Source organism: Petaurus breviceps, unplaced genomic scaffold (assembly GCF_028583685.1).
Source record: "Petaurus breviceps papuanus isolate PSGF00001 unplaced genomic scaffold, PetGlider_PUasm1.0 77, whole genome shotgun sequence".
NCBI classification, from domain to species: domain Eukaryota; kingdom Metazoa; phylum Chordata; class Mammalia; order Diprotodontia; family Petauridae; genus Petaurus; species Petaurus breviceps.
The window spans coordinates 18,090,533-18,109,625 of record NW_027186492.1 but is presented as its reverse complement, the minus strand read 5'-3'; positions in this window follow the sequence as shown (position 1 = coordinate 18,109,625).

Below are 19,093 nucleotides of genomic sequence, written 5' to 3'. Positions count from 1 at the left end.
TTTTAAAAAATACCCTGTATGTACAAAAATATGTATTGCAACTCTTTTATAAATGGCAAAGAATTGGAAATTGAGGGGATGAGGGCAATGGCTGAACAAGGAGTAGTAAATGATTTTGATGGAATAATGTTTTACTGTAAGAAATGATGAGCAAGCTTTTCTCAGAAAAATCTTGAAATACTTACATGAACTGAAACAGTACAAAATAAGTAGAACCATGAGAACTCTGTACATAGTAACAGCAACCTTACATCATGAAGAACTGTGATTGACAGTCTCAGCAATACAATTACTCAAGATAATTACAAAGGATTTCTGATGAAAATGCTCTGCATCTGCAGAGAAAGAATTGGTGGAGTCCAAATGCATAGAGAATCATCTCAAGAAAAAAAAAACACCTTCATTTCTCATGTGTGTGTGTGTGTGTGATTGGTGAGGGTTTTCTTTCACAATATAACTGATATGGAAATATGTTTTGCATGACTAAACTATATTCAATTTCTTTCCTTATCAGGGAAGGTAGAGGTAAATAAATGAGAGAGAATTTGCCACTCAAATTAAAAAAAAAACTTAAAAATTGCTTCTACATGTAATTGAGGGAATATATTAAATGAAAGGAAATTCCCTTCTTAAACTGTAGACTTCACTGTTGTTTAAGTACTTCAACAACTTGATTCCACCCTACTTTTTACCTTTATCTCATAAGTGGTTTCTGTAAACTTTACATTGTGGCAAACTTCTACTACTTACCATCTGTCCAGTCAACAAGTTAACAAACATTTAATCTGACTTGGAGTGGAAATTCCTATTTGAAACAAAACAGGGTGAGCTGGGGGAAGGAGCAATTTTGTTTTTTGAGTAATCTTTTATTCTAATATATATATACTGGATACAAAAGGGAGCTACTGGACTTTATTTAGCAGCAGAGGGGAATAGCCATATCTATATATAAGGAAATGAGATAATTTTAGTAACTGTGTGGAAGATGGAGTGGGGAGGGGAGGAGCTAATTTGGAGGCCAATATAAAAATCCAGGCAAGAGGCTATGAGCGACTGAAACAAAGTGGTACCTATATGAGTTGAGGGAGAGTCTGAAGTGAGAAAAATTGTAATGGAGGAACGGCAAGATTAAGTAATTGATTAGGTAAGTGTGGTGTTGCAGATATGACCAGTGTTAAGAATTTTGGGACTGGAAGATTAGTATGTATTTTTTCAAAAATTGGAAAATTTAGAAAAGAAGTGGACTTGGGGTCAGGGATGGGGATGACTTTTTTCAGATATATTGAGTTTGATATATCACTGGGCATCCAGTTTGAAATGTCCAAAAGGAAGTTGGTAATATAGGATTAAAAAAGCTCATGGAAATACTGGAGCTAAATATAATAATTTATGAATCATTAGCCTATTGATGATAATTAAAATAATGGGAAATTTTGATGTCACCCATTCATAAAGCATAGAAAAGAACAAAGGAGCCAAGGACAGAGTCTTAGGGAACACAGGGAAATGATACTGATGAAGATCCAGCAAAAAATACCAAACAGGAGAGGTCAGAAAAATGTCATTTACTAGTGCCATAAAAATCCAGAGAAAACAGAGTATCCAGGAGGAAAGGGAAATCAACAACATTAGATGTATCAGAGAGATCAAGAAGGATGAAGAATGAAAAAAGTACATGAGATTTGTAGAGTAAGAGATTGTTGATTATATTGGAATGAAGAATCTCAGTTAAATGATCAGGTTTGCCAGAGTAAATGATTAAGGAGTGAGTAAGAGGAGGGGAATTGGAGGGTATAGTATGTAGAAATCTTTTTCATTCCCTTCAGTTTTGATGAGAGAGGAGAGATATAGAATGATTGCTTGAAGGAATTATAGAGTATAGTGAAGATTTTTTTTGAGGATATGAGAAATGGGCATATTTGAAAGTAATAATGACTCAATTCATATGGGAAGTCACTCCATCAATACAGATTGAAAGTAGTTCATAATTTATAGTCTTAGAAAGTTGTCTGAGTCTCAGAGTAGGAAAATGACTTCACCAATGTAACACAACATAGAAAGTCTATTACCAGCATGATCTAATTTTCTCTCTGCATGGAATTATTGCCCTCATCGAATTCATACCAATTCCATATCACATGGGATCCTTTCCTGATTAACCAACTTGTTTGTACCCTTTCCACTCTTTACCTTCACATATAACTTTTCCTACCTTCGTGTGTTTTCCCATAAGTTATCTTTTCCAATAGCCAGATAGGCATTATATCCACCATAATACTCTATAGCTGTGTTGGGTGATAATGGGTTGAGTCAAAAAACCTCTATGAGATGGAAGTAACTTTCTTGGACTCTAAATTATAGATAGGTGAAACACCTGTATCAATGGTTTGATCAAGAAATCATAGATCCTTGACTCAATAATTGCTCAACTGCCTAAGCCCTATAAGAGAATGGATAGTATCTTATTTAAATGTTGTATGTCTCTCAGTACTTAGCTGTGCTCTGAATGTAGTAGGCAGTTAATAGATGTATATTGAATTGAACTGAGTGATTTACTCTGGAAGAGTGTGTTTTTATCACTATCAGTTTGCTATGAATCCATCACTCATTTGTGGCATTATACCTGCTTCAAATGGCACCTGGCATTGGGTATAGCAGAAGCTGGGAGTCCAGTAAAGTAAATTAAAATGAACCAAATTCTCCTCTATGTTAAGTTAGTGTCTATACATAAACACCACTACACATTTTTTTTTCAAAAGTGGCAAGATGAAGCATAGTATAGTAGAAAGAGAATGACCCTGAAGTCAAAAAACCTTGGTATAAATCTTGCCTCTGATGCATATTGACCATCGATATGTCACTTAACCGTAGGCCTCAGTTTCCTCATCTATCAAAAAAAATACCTGCTTTTAAATCTTATCTTTTTTTTTCTTTTCATGAAGGCATTAGCATTGTTCAGCCCCTCATTATCTATGGCATAGATCATTACATTAGCCCCCTAATTATGATCTCTGCCTTAATTTTCTCTATACTTTATGCTCCACACAGCTATTTCAGAAGTACCATTCAGCTCTATAATGATGACCCGGAGTAAAAGGTGAAAGACTACTCATATGAGGTCATATCCATAAAAATCAGATCATTTTATCCCTTTTCTCTTTTCTAATAATAACTTTGCCAAGAGTAATTGATTGAAAAGAATAATCCAAACCCTACTCTTGATGATAACAACCTATTAAACTTTGGAAAAGTTGTTTAATCTCCTTGTCATTCCTTCCTCATAGAATCAAGGTAATGAACAAAAGATAATCTTTGATTTCCTTTCCATTTCTCCCATTCCATCCTATGATACTAACACTCTTTAAAGAAGCCTAAGAAGCAAACTACTGGGAATGGGGAGGGGAATACATTTGAGGAAGAAAAGGCTATTGGTACAGTAAAAATTTGTAGATTTACAAAATATATTAGTAATAAATTCCCACTATGATTTCTATAGATCTCTGAAATGTCAGCCAGTGTCTGAAGTTTAGAGAATCAGGCAGAATAATTAAGACAGAATCAGATTGTATGTATTTGTGGCTAGAGCTTGTCTTGCTAAATTGACATCAGAAAAAAAGATGGATTTTTTTTTATTCTTTTTTTTTCATTGATGACTATTTTTGGAAGTCATTTTAATAATGGTATCTCTCCATTTTTCATTGCATCCATTTCATTTACAGTTTCCAAAATACTGCCAGTATTATATACATAAGTGCAAAAAAGAATAAATTACAATACTAATATAAAATCAACCATGCCCAGTCAAGTAAAGCAGCCACCACAATGGCATATTTCTTCCATTTGATGCCTCATTATGTGGAATTTGGCCTTCAGTATTGGTCCTTAATTTTTTTTCTCTTTTCAATCATGATGCAAATGAGTGTCAGTTTGCTGGAGATTTTCTGTTCATTGTCCCCGGAATTCTGGGCTATCATGTAAATATTTTAGTTAAGGGCCTTAATATGTCATTCTAAAATGAATTCCCTTTTTGTTATTGGTGGAAAGTATGTACCTTCTAATTAGGACAGTCCATATCCATTTTTCTATTGAAATATTTTTGGCAAGTGAAAAAAAGAAATTCTTATCTCATTTGTCTTATTGCTTATGGATGCAATACATAGTGTGCTTGCTGTCTGATTAAAAAAATAATGGGGTTGGTAAACTTGACCATTTCTTAAGTCTTCTTCAAGGTATTTTTTTCTCCCCTAATCCCATTTATTGCTTTAAAATTGAGGCTCTCATTCTCTATGAAAGATTATTTTTAAGTACATTTGATATTTTTTACTTTGATAGTTATGTAAGAATATGACACAACACTTAGTCTTCAAGAGAGATATATGAAACTGTGGGCATTTGGAGGCCTTGAGAGGATTTGAAGCTTGTCAGATGTGCATAATTAAGACCAAAATGCCCTGTGCATTTCCTTTGTACATGCTCTGTATAAGAGTCCTTCCATCAGTTCACAAGTCCATAAATGTCCCAATGAACCACATTCCCTCAGTAGATAAAAATCTTACATGAACAATAAATTTGATTTACCTTCACCCATATATTTCAAAAATAGTTACATGTCTATATTTCTGGTTGGCCATGACTTACTGCAGCCTTTTGAAATTAGAATATCTTTAGATATCATTCCTTACTATAATAATGCAGGTCATGAAATTATGTAGATGAGTATAGAAAATTATAAGATATTTCTAACATATTGATACTTATAAATTCAATATTATTAGAGTTTTGTATATTGCTAAATGTGCAAAGGACCTTAGAGATAATGCAAAATTAAATGTCACATTTCACAAATGAATAACTGAGTAACATGGGGATTGCACATCAAACTACAAATCTATTATGTACAACTTGCTATTCCTTTTAACTATGTAATAAAGTCATGTAATTTTCCCCTTTTCTCCCCCACCCTAAATATGGCTACCAAGTGTATATGTATACGTATGTTTATGCATGAATGTGTGTGTGTGTGTGTGTGTAAAATCATTCTACATATACTTCTATTTATCAGTTTTCTCTGGACACAGAGGGTCTAGATCCAAAATTTTTCAAATTATATACTATAATCAGTTTATTAAACTAATATCAGCAGTAGTAATGTTGAAAAAAATGGAGTCTATATAAAATCTGAACCTCTTTAGCTTTCTTTCTGACTAAAATTTTACTGGTCCCTTTTAATTACTGAAAAATAAATTGATAAGAATTTTTCCCTAATTCTCTTTTCTAAGTAATGAGAAATTAAATGAGCAAGAGGAAAGATAAAGGAGATGGTATGAAGGTGGGATATGCTAGACTGCTTTATCAGACTTTTATTAGTTATGAGTTGACCATAGCTATGTGGCACCTTTTATGACACAGAAATGAAAGAAAGGGCTTAGAGAACCCTAATCTGTAACTTTTTTCCAGTGTGAGCCTAGGAAAGTCACCTGACTTTTCTGGGCCTCTGATTCCTTAATCATTATGATGGAGGAGGTGAACTAGAACACCACTACATTTTCTTCCAGCTTGTAATGCCAAGCACAAGCAGCATTCCAGAGGATGGCTGCTGTGAACAGCTTTTAAGGTTCTGATTACATAGAATAGTGGAAACTTTATTTATTCAATAACAAATCAGAGCAAAACATTCACAGTAAATCAAGGTACAGCATTCACAATGTTCCAACTTACCACAGATAATCAAAATACAGCATTCACAACAACTTATCACAGAAAATGGCCACATAGTTTTCACCACAGTGGTCACACAGTTTTGAACAAAGTATAATCATTTAGTTAATCAATCAATACTTAGTAAGTCAATCATTCCATCAACTCAATCATTCAATCATCCTTAAGGAGGCTTGCCTCCTTAAGAGTTACAAAATACAATAATCAAAGTTCTCCACTCATGGGGCACACTAAATTACAATAACAGTCAGTACTCAACACTCTCTTAAGGGATAGTGTAAAATACAAAGGCCATCCACCCCTCAGTCACAAATAAGTTACAATCTTCTCACTTAGTACACAGTATCCAAGTAAAGTCTTCTTTCAGCTTGACCCAGGGTAGTCTCTCAGATTCCCTGGATCCCCTTCTATGGTCCCAGTTCCTACCTGGATTCACCAAATTGTCACTTGGGTTCAAAGGCAGACTGCTCCCAGTTCCTTGTTCAGCTGTCTGTGCTGTTCCTGTCCCATGCTGAAGCTCATAGTGTCCAGTCCACCTTAAATCCTTCACAGTCTCTGTTCCCAATAAGTCAAAGTTTAACAAAGCCACTAAAAGGTTCATTCAAAGTATTAGCATCAAAGTATTAGCATCAAAGTATTAGCATCACAGTCATGCTTCCTCAGTCTTCTGCAGCTCCCAGGAGAAGCTGGTTACTCCCCAGGAGAAGCTGGTTACTCCCCAGCAGAAGCTCCAGCTGGTTCCCAGAATCAAAATCATTTCACCCAGGTTCTGAAAATCAAAATCATTCTCTACAGACTGGGCTTTTCCTCTTCGGCCACCTTGGCAGTAGCTGCTTCTGTCTCCATAAAGCTTATCCCAAGGAGTTCTACCATTCCCAGCTGGGGCTTTTCCTTATATATGCCTTAGCTCCTCCCTGTTCTGCCCCTTTCTGTTTACATTAGCAACTTCCTCCCAAGGTTAACTACTTCTGTGTTAATTAAATAATTTAAACAAGGTGTTAACTTGAAACAAGGTGCTAAGTACCTGCTTACTTGCCAATACAAAGGGGCATGGAAGATCTTCAAATTTCATTATCATTACACAGCTCCAAATCTATGATCTTATCTATCACCATTAATTACCCCCTCTTTGGGGAGGAGATAGGCAAGTTGAAGACTAGACATAGAATTGCAATAGTAATGGGAATTTGAAGATCTTCCCTGCCTCTTAGTACACCTAAGAGAATTTGAAGACCTTCCTTAATTTGAAAATCTTCCCTGCCCCCTAATATGTTAATTACACAGAACCTGTGGTGGGAGGAGTTTACTTAGGGGTGGAACAGAGTCCACAGGAAACTGGGAGTCAGAGCATATAGATGGTGGGAGAGAGAGGATGCATCCAGGGAGATGGCTAAGCTTATTAGCTTTGGTTTGTGGCTGAAGGATAAGGTTAAAATAAAGGCTCGATAGCCAAGCAATCAATGATCTCCACAAAATGGTTCTAATCTTTTTTTCAAGCTATATGGCACACAAAGGACAACTATTATGTGCTAGATAAAGAACCGGCCTCAAAGCCAGGAAGACCTAGGTTCAAATCTTGCCTCTGACACATAATGGCTTTGTAACCCTGAGAAAATAACATAACATCTCTTTTTTCTACAGAACCTTCTAGTAGTAAAGTTATCAAAAATATGTGGACTTGTACTAGTAGATAAAGGGTTTTTTTTTTTCCAGTAAGTATTTACACCAATTAAACCACAGGGTCAATTTCTATTCATATCCATACTTCTCTATGAGATAACCAAATTGGATAACTATTCCCCAAACTTGTTGTGAAATTGCCAGTGTGTTTATATTCCCCTTTGCCTAAAATTATCTCCCTCCATAACTTTACTGGTAGAATGTTTGCACATCCTTATAGTTGAACTCAGAAGACATTTGGTCTATGAAATTTTCATTCATACACACAGTTGAAACTCATCTCTTCATATTTTATTAGAACACTTTCACCTGCCTCTCCTCATTCTTTGCATTTGCATTGTTCTATAGTATATCACATTTATTTATATAAATGTTATATGTATCCAATGTAAGGGAAGGGGTTAGGTGTGTGTGTGTGTGTGTGTTTGTGTGTGTGTGTGTGTGTGTGTATTGCCTTTGAAGCCTCGGTGACAAGCACAATGCCTTGCAAATTTAAATTTAAAAATAAAAAGTTCCAAACTTCTGATTTCATTGGCAGCATAAGTAATATTTTGTGTGTGAACTTCCTCTAATGATGTAAATGAGCTCCAGTTCAGTCATTTTTAGTTGTGTCCAACTCTTCATGACCCCATTTGAAGTTTTCTTGTCAGATATACCGGAGTGGTTAGCCATTTCTTTCTCCAGTTCACTTTACTGATGAAGAAACTGAGGCAAAAAGGTGAAATAACCTTGCCCAGAATCACAAAGCTCATAAATTTCTTGTGTATAGATTGGAACTCATGAAGATGAGCTCCTGATTCCAATCTTAGCAGTCTATTCACTGTACCATAGAGCTGCCCACAGATGGGCTACTCCTCTGTAAGATAATTTTGATAGTTGCTCGTGAATTAGGAAGCTAAGTGACTTGTTTAATCAAATAGTGAATGTGTCAGAGGTAGGTTTTGAACCCAGGTCATAGGTCTTCCTATTGTCTTTCTCCCAGAATTGTTGTAAAGATAAAAGGAGATAATATTTGTAAAGAAGTTAGTAAAATACCTAGCACATAGTAGGTGCTTAAAAAATCCCTGTTAAATTAAAATAAAATTGCATCTCTAAATTTAACTTTGGCTATCCACTAGTCCATACTGCTTTTTACATAGCAGGCAGTACATGGATTTTGCTGAGTTTAATTGAAATATCCAGGTATTCTTTTGCCAGGATGATGGCAGTACAGCCTGGGTATAGCTTACTTTTTTCATCTTTTCCTATAAGCAGAAATATCATTGAGCCTAATCCGGAAGGTGATTGGGCAGGTATTGTCCTTGGAGTTCTCTGTTGAATATAGTATATTATAGTATAGTATTCTGCTCTCTTGTGGCATTTATGTAATTTACTGAGACAGCGCTCAGTGAGCTACCTGAATGAAGTATAAATGGTAATGATGATGATTGGCTTCCCTGCCTCACGCTAGGATGCTTTTCATAATATTCTTGGGTAGCAGGAACACATATTAATTGAACTTTATATTTTCTAATACTTCCAACCAACTACATTAATATAGCATTAGTTCCTGGAAGGAGGGGGAAGGGCAAGAGGACAAGTAACCAATGATTTTCAAATGTGGATTAAATTTGGAAAATTATATTTCTTCTGTAAGACTATCACAGCAGAAAAGAATGCATATTTCTTCTATCTTTCTCACTTATCTTGACTTTTTCAAAAGCCCATTGTTCTTTGAGATTTATCAAAATTTCTCATTATCATCTTTGTGTAAAGCCAAACAGAGAAATAGTTTCTAAGAAGGGAATGTGTATAAAGAGGCCATTCTGTTCCTTTTCCCTATTTTATTTTTGAATCTAACTCAATTTCATTATTGGCTTTCCTGTATAGCAATGTCCATGTTTTCAGCACACCACTTCCTACCATCTACATGTCCTCCACCCTATTTACTAGAAGAATAACAAGAAGTAAAAATGAACTCCAATGTGAACAGTATGTTTTCCCTAGCTACTTTAAGTCATCTTGTATACTGGGAAAACAACTTACAAACCAAATATTTTCTACTCATTTCCTTCCTTAGAATAGAGGGAAGGAAATACCTCTTTTTCTATATAATTTAACACTTAGTGAGATATACCATTCTTTTGGGTCCTTTGATTGGTTCGCTAATATTTGGGGATACAATCTGATAGGGAAGGGGGAGAAAGGAAAGAGAGAACAAGGAAGAAAGACAAAGAGAGACAGAGAAAAAGAGAAATACAAAGTGAAAGGCAGAAACATAATGAGAGAAAAGCATGCTAAGATTGTAGTAAGCTCTGGAAATACAAATACAAGCAAACAAGACAGTCCCTGATTGAAAGGAATTAATATTCTGGTTTTTGTTGGTCAGTCATTTTTCAGTTGTGTTTGACTCTCCATGACCCCATTTGAGGTTTTCTTGGTAAAGGTACTGGAGTGATTTGCCATTCCCTTCTCCAGCTTATTTTAAAGATGAAAATACTGAGGCAAGAAATATTAAGGGCTTGCTCAGGGTCACATAGTGAGTAAATGTCTGAGGTCAGATTTGAACTTAAGAACATGAGCCTTTGTGACTCTAGACCTGTCACTCTATCCATTGCACCACGTATCTGTCACAGTAGTGTAATAGTGATGGTAATACATCCAAGAGTATGTATAGCACCCTGGGAGGAGGGGTATACCTCAGCAGGGCAATGGCAAGGAAACAATAGGATGTTGTATAGAAGTCCAGTTTCCAATAGGATAAAATAAATTGTTAACTTATAGAGAGGAGGAGTGGGGAAATCCAAGTTTCAGGTTGGGTGGAGGTAAGTGGAGAGTGGATCCATTGTGAGGAGACTTCAGGAAGTAATGGGAGGTGGGGTGGATTTTTTTTTAAGATGAAACAATTCTGAAATAACTTCACTCACTTTATTCTACTTTATAGTCACAGATTAGAATTGTTCAACTTTTGATTGGAGAATAAACTGACCAAATGAAGGAAAAGGGAAATTATGACAACAACCAAGAAAAAAAATTCTGATTGGAATCAAATATAAATCATTTAGGAACATTTGTTTAATTCAAATCTTCATGATTATTATTAAATTATTATAAAAAGATTATTATTAAAATTATATTAAAATATAAATAATATTATTATTAAATTATTAAGTGTCCTAAAATGTATTTCAAGTACCACCTAAAAGAAACTGCACAGTATAAAGAATGATGCTGACTAGAAAACCATGAAAATAAGAGCAAATATTAACATAAGCTATAAGTTTTGAGCCTAACAACCAACTTGTGGGTTAGGTATTATTATACTCATTTTATAGATGAGGAAACCGAAGGTCAGAGAGGTTAAATGATTCAGGCATTTAGTCACATAGCTTTTTAAAGACCTGAAGCAGAAGTAGAACCTATGTCTTCCTGTGTATTCCTTGATGCATTCTGTAACACTACCTCATTTATAAATTGTATTTGGAAAACATTGACTCATTAAAAGCCAATGAAGGAACTCTTTAGTTTTCTCAAAATCTCTCCAGATGACACTAGGAGAAAAAAAATGTAATGAATGTGAATCAAACTGGAAAAAGTGGCTACTCCAAGAGATTGCCATTTACACAATGGTGTGTACAGAATGTTAATTTGTTCACTGCCAAATTGCTTGTTTGCTGTCATGTAGACATATCCAATGAATGATTATTCAGGGGTAAGCAAGGTAATTATTTAATTACTGAAAATGAACAGATAGGTCATTCACACCTGGCCCAGATGAAAAATTCCATATCTTACTTTCTCCATTGTTATACTTAAAAGTATATGAGATTGGCTGTATAAAAAAGAAGTGATAAATTAGTTATATCAAACAAATAATTGGAAGTCAATTCAGGATTTTTAAAAATTTTATCTTTTTTTTTTTGCTTTTTTTTTGGAGGGCAATTGGGGTTAAGTAACTTGCCCAAGGTCACACAGCTAGTTTTTGTGTTAAGTATCTGAGGTCAGATTTGAACTCAGGTCCTCCTGACTCCAGGGCCAGTGCTCTATTCACTGTACTACATAGCTGCCCTGATCTTATATTTTTAATCTACAAAATCAGTTATTTCTCTATGTTAGATTTTTTTAGTGGACTAATAGTTTATATCATTTCAATAGCCAAATACCTAACCTGATATTATATATGTACCAATCTAGAAAAAATACTTTCCCCTTGCCTTTGTGTACACCCCAGAAAGTAATCCCTGTAGTAGGTGTATTGTGAGTTAAAAGGCATAGCAAATGAGCTGCCACAAATGTATTTCCTTTTACCAATCTCCTGCATAAAAGATAAGTGTTGTTCAAAGCAAAGGTATTTAGTTAATAGAATAGTAATGATAAAAGATCACCCACTCCCTTCGTTAAACTTAGGGCTCATTGCCATAATGACATATATCATCAGTAGGAAAAGTAAACACACATTCACATTCTCCACTTTCCATTTTTTGGACTATAACTTTGGGACTCAAAACCATGTTTTCTTGACTCTGAAACCAGCTCTCCATATATTATGCCTTGTCTCTCAGCTGCCTTAAAAAATGGAAAAAATACATACAGACATTTTATGGAAATTAACATGTTGATGATCTTTTATTTGAGAGAGGGAGGGATATGTGACTTTTTAATTATAAGTATATTATGAAATAATGGGAAAAACTGTAACATCACTTGTTTAGAAGAGTAGCATGATGCAATACATGAAAACTTATTTACCTACACTGAAGTATAAAATTAGGTGATGGTTTATATATTTATTTCAGTATAATAGCTCATGTATAAGAGCTAAAGCACTTTAAGGTTTAAAATGTGCTTTCTATATGTTATCTCATTCTATTTTCATAACAATACTGGGATGGAGGTGCTATATACTGTCCCCATTGACAAGTAAACTGAGACTGAATGATTAATATGGGGTCATACAGTTAATTAGTATCTAAGAGAGAATTTGAACTGAAGACATCCTGACTGTGTGTCCAACACTCGCTTACTCCACTCTACCACCAACCACCTCATACATGGTGTGTAGAAAAGTGTTAAAGAGGGGTAAAAAGAGCACATCTATGCTCATCTCCGCACTCACACATACATTTTTGTTTCCGATTATACCCTACCCACCAGCTTTTTCTAAGGTGTCTCACAGGTAGGGCTTCAGCTGTACTACTGATGAAGCAGTTCTCTGGGGCCACTTGATCCTTGCAGTCTTAGAGATCTGTTCTCAGTGGGTTCTGTTGCACTCGCCACTTCACCAAGAACAGAATGGAGTCCTCTTATTTCTAAAATAAGTTTTACTAAGGTGAAAGGAGAAACATTTTTTAAAGAACACTCCTCTGTGATACTATTTTAACATTTGTTTCCCCTCTTAACTGATCCATGAAATACTGTCTCTGAGAAATTCTCTACTTCAAACATCTCAGATAAAAGATACAAGACTCCAGTAATTTCATGCTCAGTAAGAAGATTGAAGGGCAACTATATTGCAGTTATCCATTTTGGTTTCCTATGAAGTTATCATCACAAATCTCTTTAAGCTTTATAGGAAGGTTACTGAATGCTTTCTCAGTAAAAGAAGGTTGGGGGTAGAGGGAGATGAGAACTGAAAAGGCAAAGTTAAAAAAATTTTAAATGATATTTTTCTTTTAAATGAGAGTTCCCTTACTGGATTAAAAAAATTAATTTTGTTTCTAGAGATGTTTGGTAAATCAAACTACTGAAAAAATGTGTATATATACATATATACACACCTGTGTTTATATGTACATATATGTACATGCATACATATATATGTATATATATATATATAATTCTTCTCTAAAGAGATTTTTAAAATTAAAAAAAAAAACATCTCCATAGCATGTCTGAAAGCATTAGTTTATCCTTAATTACATCTGGTGTGCATTAGCTTGGAAAAGCTTGTGCAGTGATATAAAAGCTATGATATTTTATATATTGTGACATACTGAACAACCAGCAGGATGCTGAGGAAAACACTGTAGAACCAGTTTTGCTTCTGAACCATTACAAAAGCTGTAGATATAATTCTTTTCTTAAAAGAGCAATTCCCAGTCCAAGCCTCTGTCTCCTTCCCATAGCAGAAATATATTTTACGTCCTGTTCTAGTACCTCTCCCTTAATCTGATATAATGTGCATTCTGAAACTGCTCACTGAAATGCATCGTTGCTTACCCAGTTTTACATTCGCTTAACAGAGGGTGGCAGATAGTTATGCTTGTGATGCCAAGTTTATGAATGCAGCCATTCAGATGGGGAAATTAATGTTATTAAATATACCTATTAGAGCATCAGGGGTTTTAATTTTTCAGTTCCAGTTATTTCACTAGAGACAAATACTATCAAGTTATTTCTGGTGAGCACTTTTGTGTATGTGCATGTGAGTGAAAAAGTATTCACTTTCAAAAGGAACACTAAAGTCATTTGAACACAATAGTGAACTAAGGTGTTCAAAGGTGGCCATCCTGCATACCAAAAAAAGTCAAATGTCAAATACATCAATAGTCTGTGATTTTCTCCATATGGCCCATTGACCACAAGTTGTATACCACGGAAAACTTTTCTTTTTTTATCTTAGCTGCCTGATTGTTTGGAAAGGTTAAGTGTCTTTGCCTAGGATCATATAACTAACAAGCTTCAATTAGGACTTGATCTCAGTTCTTCCTGACTCAGCTTGTATATGTCTATTCATTTTACAATATGATTTACTTCTCAATGAAATCACAGATCTATTTAATTCTGGAAAGGATACAGTATTGTAGGACATCTTAACATGATGTAGGCATAAAAGCACTGTATTTGGAGTTAGAGGAGCTATATTTAAATCATACTTCTATTTCCAAAGTGAGATTGGAGAAGTCACTTTCCCCCTCTGGGGTTCAGTTTACTGATCTCTAAGGGAATGTACTTAGTGATCTGGTGGTCATTTTCCAGCTCTAAAATCCTATGAAATTAAGAAAAAATTCCCAAAGTAGTATAAATAGTTATTTAAAATAAGAAAGGCAAAGAGAAAGAATAAAATTAGTTTATTATTCCTTTCTGAAGAGGACTGCCTGTAGAATATAGTAATCCTTCATAATCTTACACAAAAGGAGAAAATATCAATATTTAAATGATTAATATTAATAGAACATCAACAGAAAAGCTTGATAAAGGAAATCAAGTGCTAATGAAATATGAAAACATTCTAAAAATAAAATTTAAAGTCATTCAAAGAACTGATGGTTCAGTATGTTTTGGGGAGACATACATCAATGTTATTTTAGATGGATTATATTCCTTAGCCTTTTCATTGTTATTTTATTATTTAATTGTAATTTCAAATATTTCTTCATTCATTAATTCAAGGAGCTGATTAAGCACCTACTATGTCATTCACTGAGCGAATTATTTTTTTTAAAGCAATCGGGGTTAAGTAACTTGCTCAAGGTTACACAGCCAGGTGTTTCTGGGTGGGTGCTAAGTGTCTGAGCCCTGGATTCGATCCCCAAATCATCCCAACACTAGAGGAGGTGCTCTTACTCGCTGTGCTACCTGGCCTCCCCGACTGAGTTAATTATTAAAGATGATTTTTTTTAATTTAAAAAATCTTCCCCATCAGGGAACTTAGGGGAGATATATAATTAATGATTAACAAGAAACTAAAATAATCTAGGACAGGGAAAGAAGAAGCCTAACAGCTGAGATGATCAGGAAAGCCTTTGTATACGATTTAGCCACACCTGAGTCAAACTTTAAAGGAAGCTTAGGAAAGCTGGAGATTCTAAAAGGTAAAAGATATGATAGAATTCATTCCAGCCATAGGGAACATTCTATGCAAAAGGTTAGAGACAAGAGATAAAATTTCATGTCCTAGAAACACGTAGGCTAGTTTAGCTGGAAAAAATAATGCATGGATGATAGCAACATAAAAACAACCTGGAAAGGATAAAGCATGTAAAAGATTTTAATGTTAGAAAGAGGAGTTGTAATTTTATCTTAGAGGCAATATGAAGCCACTAGGTTCTTGAGTAGGAGAGAGACATTTTCTTGAGTGTGGTACAACCTGGGCTTTAGAAATATCCATAAAGATATTATCCCATTTAATTAACACATATATAAAAAAGTTCATAAAACTAAAGCAATAATAATAATTTGGCTTTTTTCCTAATTACTTTATACTCAGTGTGGAAACCATAGCATCAGAATGTGAATATATTTGTTTTAATATGTTAAACAGAAAGGAAAGAATATGAAATATTTCAACAAAACCAATTCCCACTGCAAATGAGCAAAGAAAGTCTACAACTAATAGTTTTCCATTACATTTATCTTTACTTCTTTCCTTTTATCAGTAAGTGGCCTTTGCTGTACTGTTCTTGGCATCTTTGCTGTTATGAATAACCCTACACTCATTTCTATCCGATTTAATTATCCAGCCTGGCTTAAAACATAATCAGCATTAAACCAGCTGTGTAACCTTGAAAGAACACCATTTCAATAATACATTGGAAGAAAAAAAGAAATGCAAGTAAGCTATTAATTTTACTAGAAGGCTTTCCTTCTGACTATTGCCTAGGCAAAGTTTTAGAATTTGGATCCATTTACTGCTCAGTAGTAACATCCCTGGTGCACCCATTAGGGGAATGGATTCTTTCATGGACTGATACTATGATTGGCTATTCAGCTAGAAGGGGTCAATAAGGTGATCTGTTTAGAAGCAGACTTCCTTACTTCTGTAACTGACTGACCCATGGAAGAAAAGACAGAGAATTGGAAATATCCTTAACATAAGCCAGGGGAAACCCCTAAATTAGTACACATTGACTAAATGGTTTATTTATTAAATATATCGAGAGCTAAAGTCCCAGCAATAAGGCTACCAAAGTGTTGGTCATTCATTCAATTGGCGACATCGTTGGTTGTTAGCATCCAATTCCCTTAAGTATTCCAAAGGTAAGAATATTAATCATAACCACATAGTTCTTGGGTTGAACTTTGGCCAGTAGAGAAGCACAAGACACACAGTAAATGAAGTATATGGATTTAGACATGAATCGGAAAGATAAAATGTCACCCTCTATAACTATCCCCCCCCCATTTTTTGGTATTTGTTTATTTATTATTGTTGATTTTGCTCAGTTACATGTAAAATCATTTTTAATATTTTTTAAACTTTGAGTTCCAATTTCTTTCATTTCCTCCCTCTTCACCCTTCCTCATTGAGAAGGAAAACAATTTGAGAAGGAAAAAAAAAGATTATACATGTGTGTCATGCAAAACATATCCATAATCATCATGTGGTGAAAGGAAACATAGGGGAAAAAACTGAAGAAGAAAGAAAGCAAAAAAAAAGGTATGTTTCAGTCTGTATTCAGACACCATCAGTTCTTTCTCTGGGGATGGATAGCAGTTTTTGTAAGTCTTTCAGAGTTGTCCAAGATCATTTTATTGTGAGAACAGCTGTCATTCAAAATTGATCATCTTACAACATTCTGTTACTTTGTAGACAGTACATTTCATTTTGCATCAGTCCATGCAAATGTTTCTGTTTATTTTTTTTCTGAGAGCATGCTGCTCATTGTTTCTAATAGGAAAATAGTATTCTAGTATAATCACATACTACAACTTTCTCAGCCATTCCCCAAATGATGGACATCTCATCCTCTCAATTTCTAATTCTTTACCCCTAGAAAAGAGCTACTATAAATATTTTTTTTAACACATAGGTTCTTTTACTTGTTATTTTATATCTCTTTTGGGATCTTATAGCAATATTGCTAGATCAAAGTGCATGTGTGGTTTTATAGTCCTCAGGGCTTTCAAATTCCTCTATAGAATAGTTGAATTTGTTGAGAACTCCACCAACAGTGCATCAATGTCTCATTTTTTTTCCCACATAACCTCTAACATTTGTCATTTACCTTTTCTTTCCTATTAGGCAATCTAATAGGTATGAGGTAATACCTCAGAATTTTTTGAATTTGCATTTCACCAATCCATAATGAGTTAGAATATTTTTTCATATGCCCACAGATACCTTTGATTTATCTTTTGATCATTTATTAATTGCTGAATAACACTTATTTTTATAAATTTGACCTAGATATCTGTTTGAGAGATGAGGCTTTTATCAGAAAAACTTGTTTTTTTTTCATAGTTACTGTTCCTAAATGTATTTCCCTTCAATCTATTCCTTCATTTATTCTATTCTCTATCTCCTTTCACCCTGCCCCCCTTTAAAACTTTTTGCTTCTGACTTACCCCTACCTCATTTTGCCCTCCCTTCTATCACATTACACTTCTCTTATCCCCTTCCCCTCCTATTTTCCTGTAGGGTAAGATAGATTTCTATACCCAATTGCATATGTATGTTGTTCCCTCTTTGAGACAATTTTGATGTCTCACTCCTATTCACTTTTCCCCTCTTCCCCTCCTCTGTAAAAACTTATTTCTTGCCTCTTTTATGTGAGATAAGTTTCCATTTCTCACAGTACATTCCTTTCTTACTCCTTAATTTTATTTTTTAGATATCATCATTTTATATTCAATTCACACTTTTACCCTCTACCTATACATATACCTTCTAACTAATAATGAGAAAGGTCTTCTGAGTTACAAATATAATCTTCTCATGTAGGAACATAAAAAGTTAAACCTTATTAAGTCCCTTATGATTTCTCTTGCTTGTTCATCATTTTATGCTTCCCCTGAGTCTTATATTTGAAAGTCAAATTTTCTATTTAGTCCTGTGTTTTATTTTGTTTAGTTTTCTCCATCAAAAATTCTTGAAAATCCTCTCTATCACTGAATGTCCATTTTTCCCCTGAAGGATTATAATCAGTGTTACTAGGTAGATTTTATCCTAGTTTCTTTGCCCTCTGGAATATCATATTCCAAGTCTTCCCCCTCCCCAAATCCTTTAATATAGAAGCTATTTCATTCTGACTGTGGCTCCACAATGCTTGAATTATTTCTTTCTGGCTGCTCTACAATATCTTCTCCCTTACTTGGGAATTTGGAGATTTGGCTATAATATTCCTGGCAGTATTCATTTTGGGATCACTTTCATGAGATGACCACTGAATTCTTTCCATTTCTATTTTACCCTCTGGTTCTAGATTTTCAGGGCAGTTTTCTTTGATAATTTCTTGAAAGATGATGTCTAGGCTCTTCTATTAATCATGGCTTTCAATTAGTTAAACAATTTTTAAATTTTCTCTCCTAGATCTATTTTACAGGTTAGTGTATTTTTTCCAGTGAAATTTTTCACATTGCCTTCTATTTTTTTCATTCTTTTGGTTTTGTTTTAAAATTTCTTGATTTCTCATGAATTCATTAGTTTCCATTTGCTCCATTCTAATTTATAAGGGCTCAATTTCTTCAATGAGTTTTGGACCTCCCTTTTCTTTCATCCAAAATTGCTTTTCAAGGCATTCTTCTCCTCACTGGCTTTTTGGGTTCTTTTATAATTTGGCGTAATTTGTTTAAGGTGTTATTTTCTTGAGTATCTCTTTTGAGTCTCCTTTATCAAGCTGTTGACCCTATTCTCATGATTTTCTTAAATCACTCTCATTTCTCTTCCCAATTATCCCTCTGCCTTTTTTATTTAAATTAATTAATCAATTTTTAGTTTTTTGCATTCACTTCCATTAGCTTTTTAGTTTTTAATTTCATCCACCACTCTCCCCTC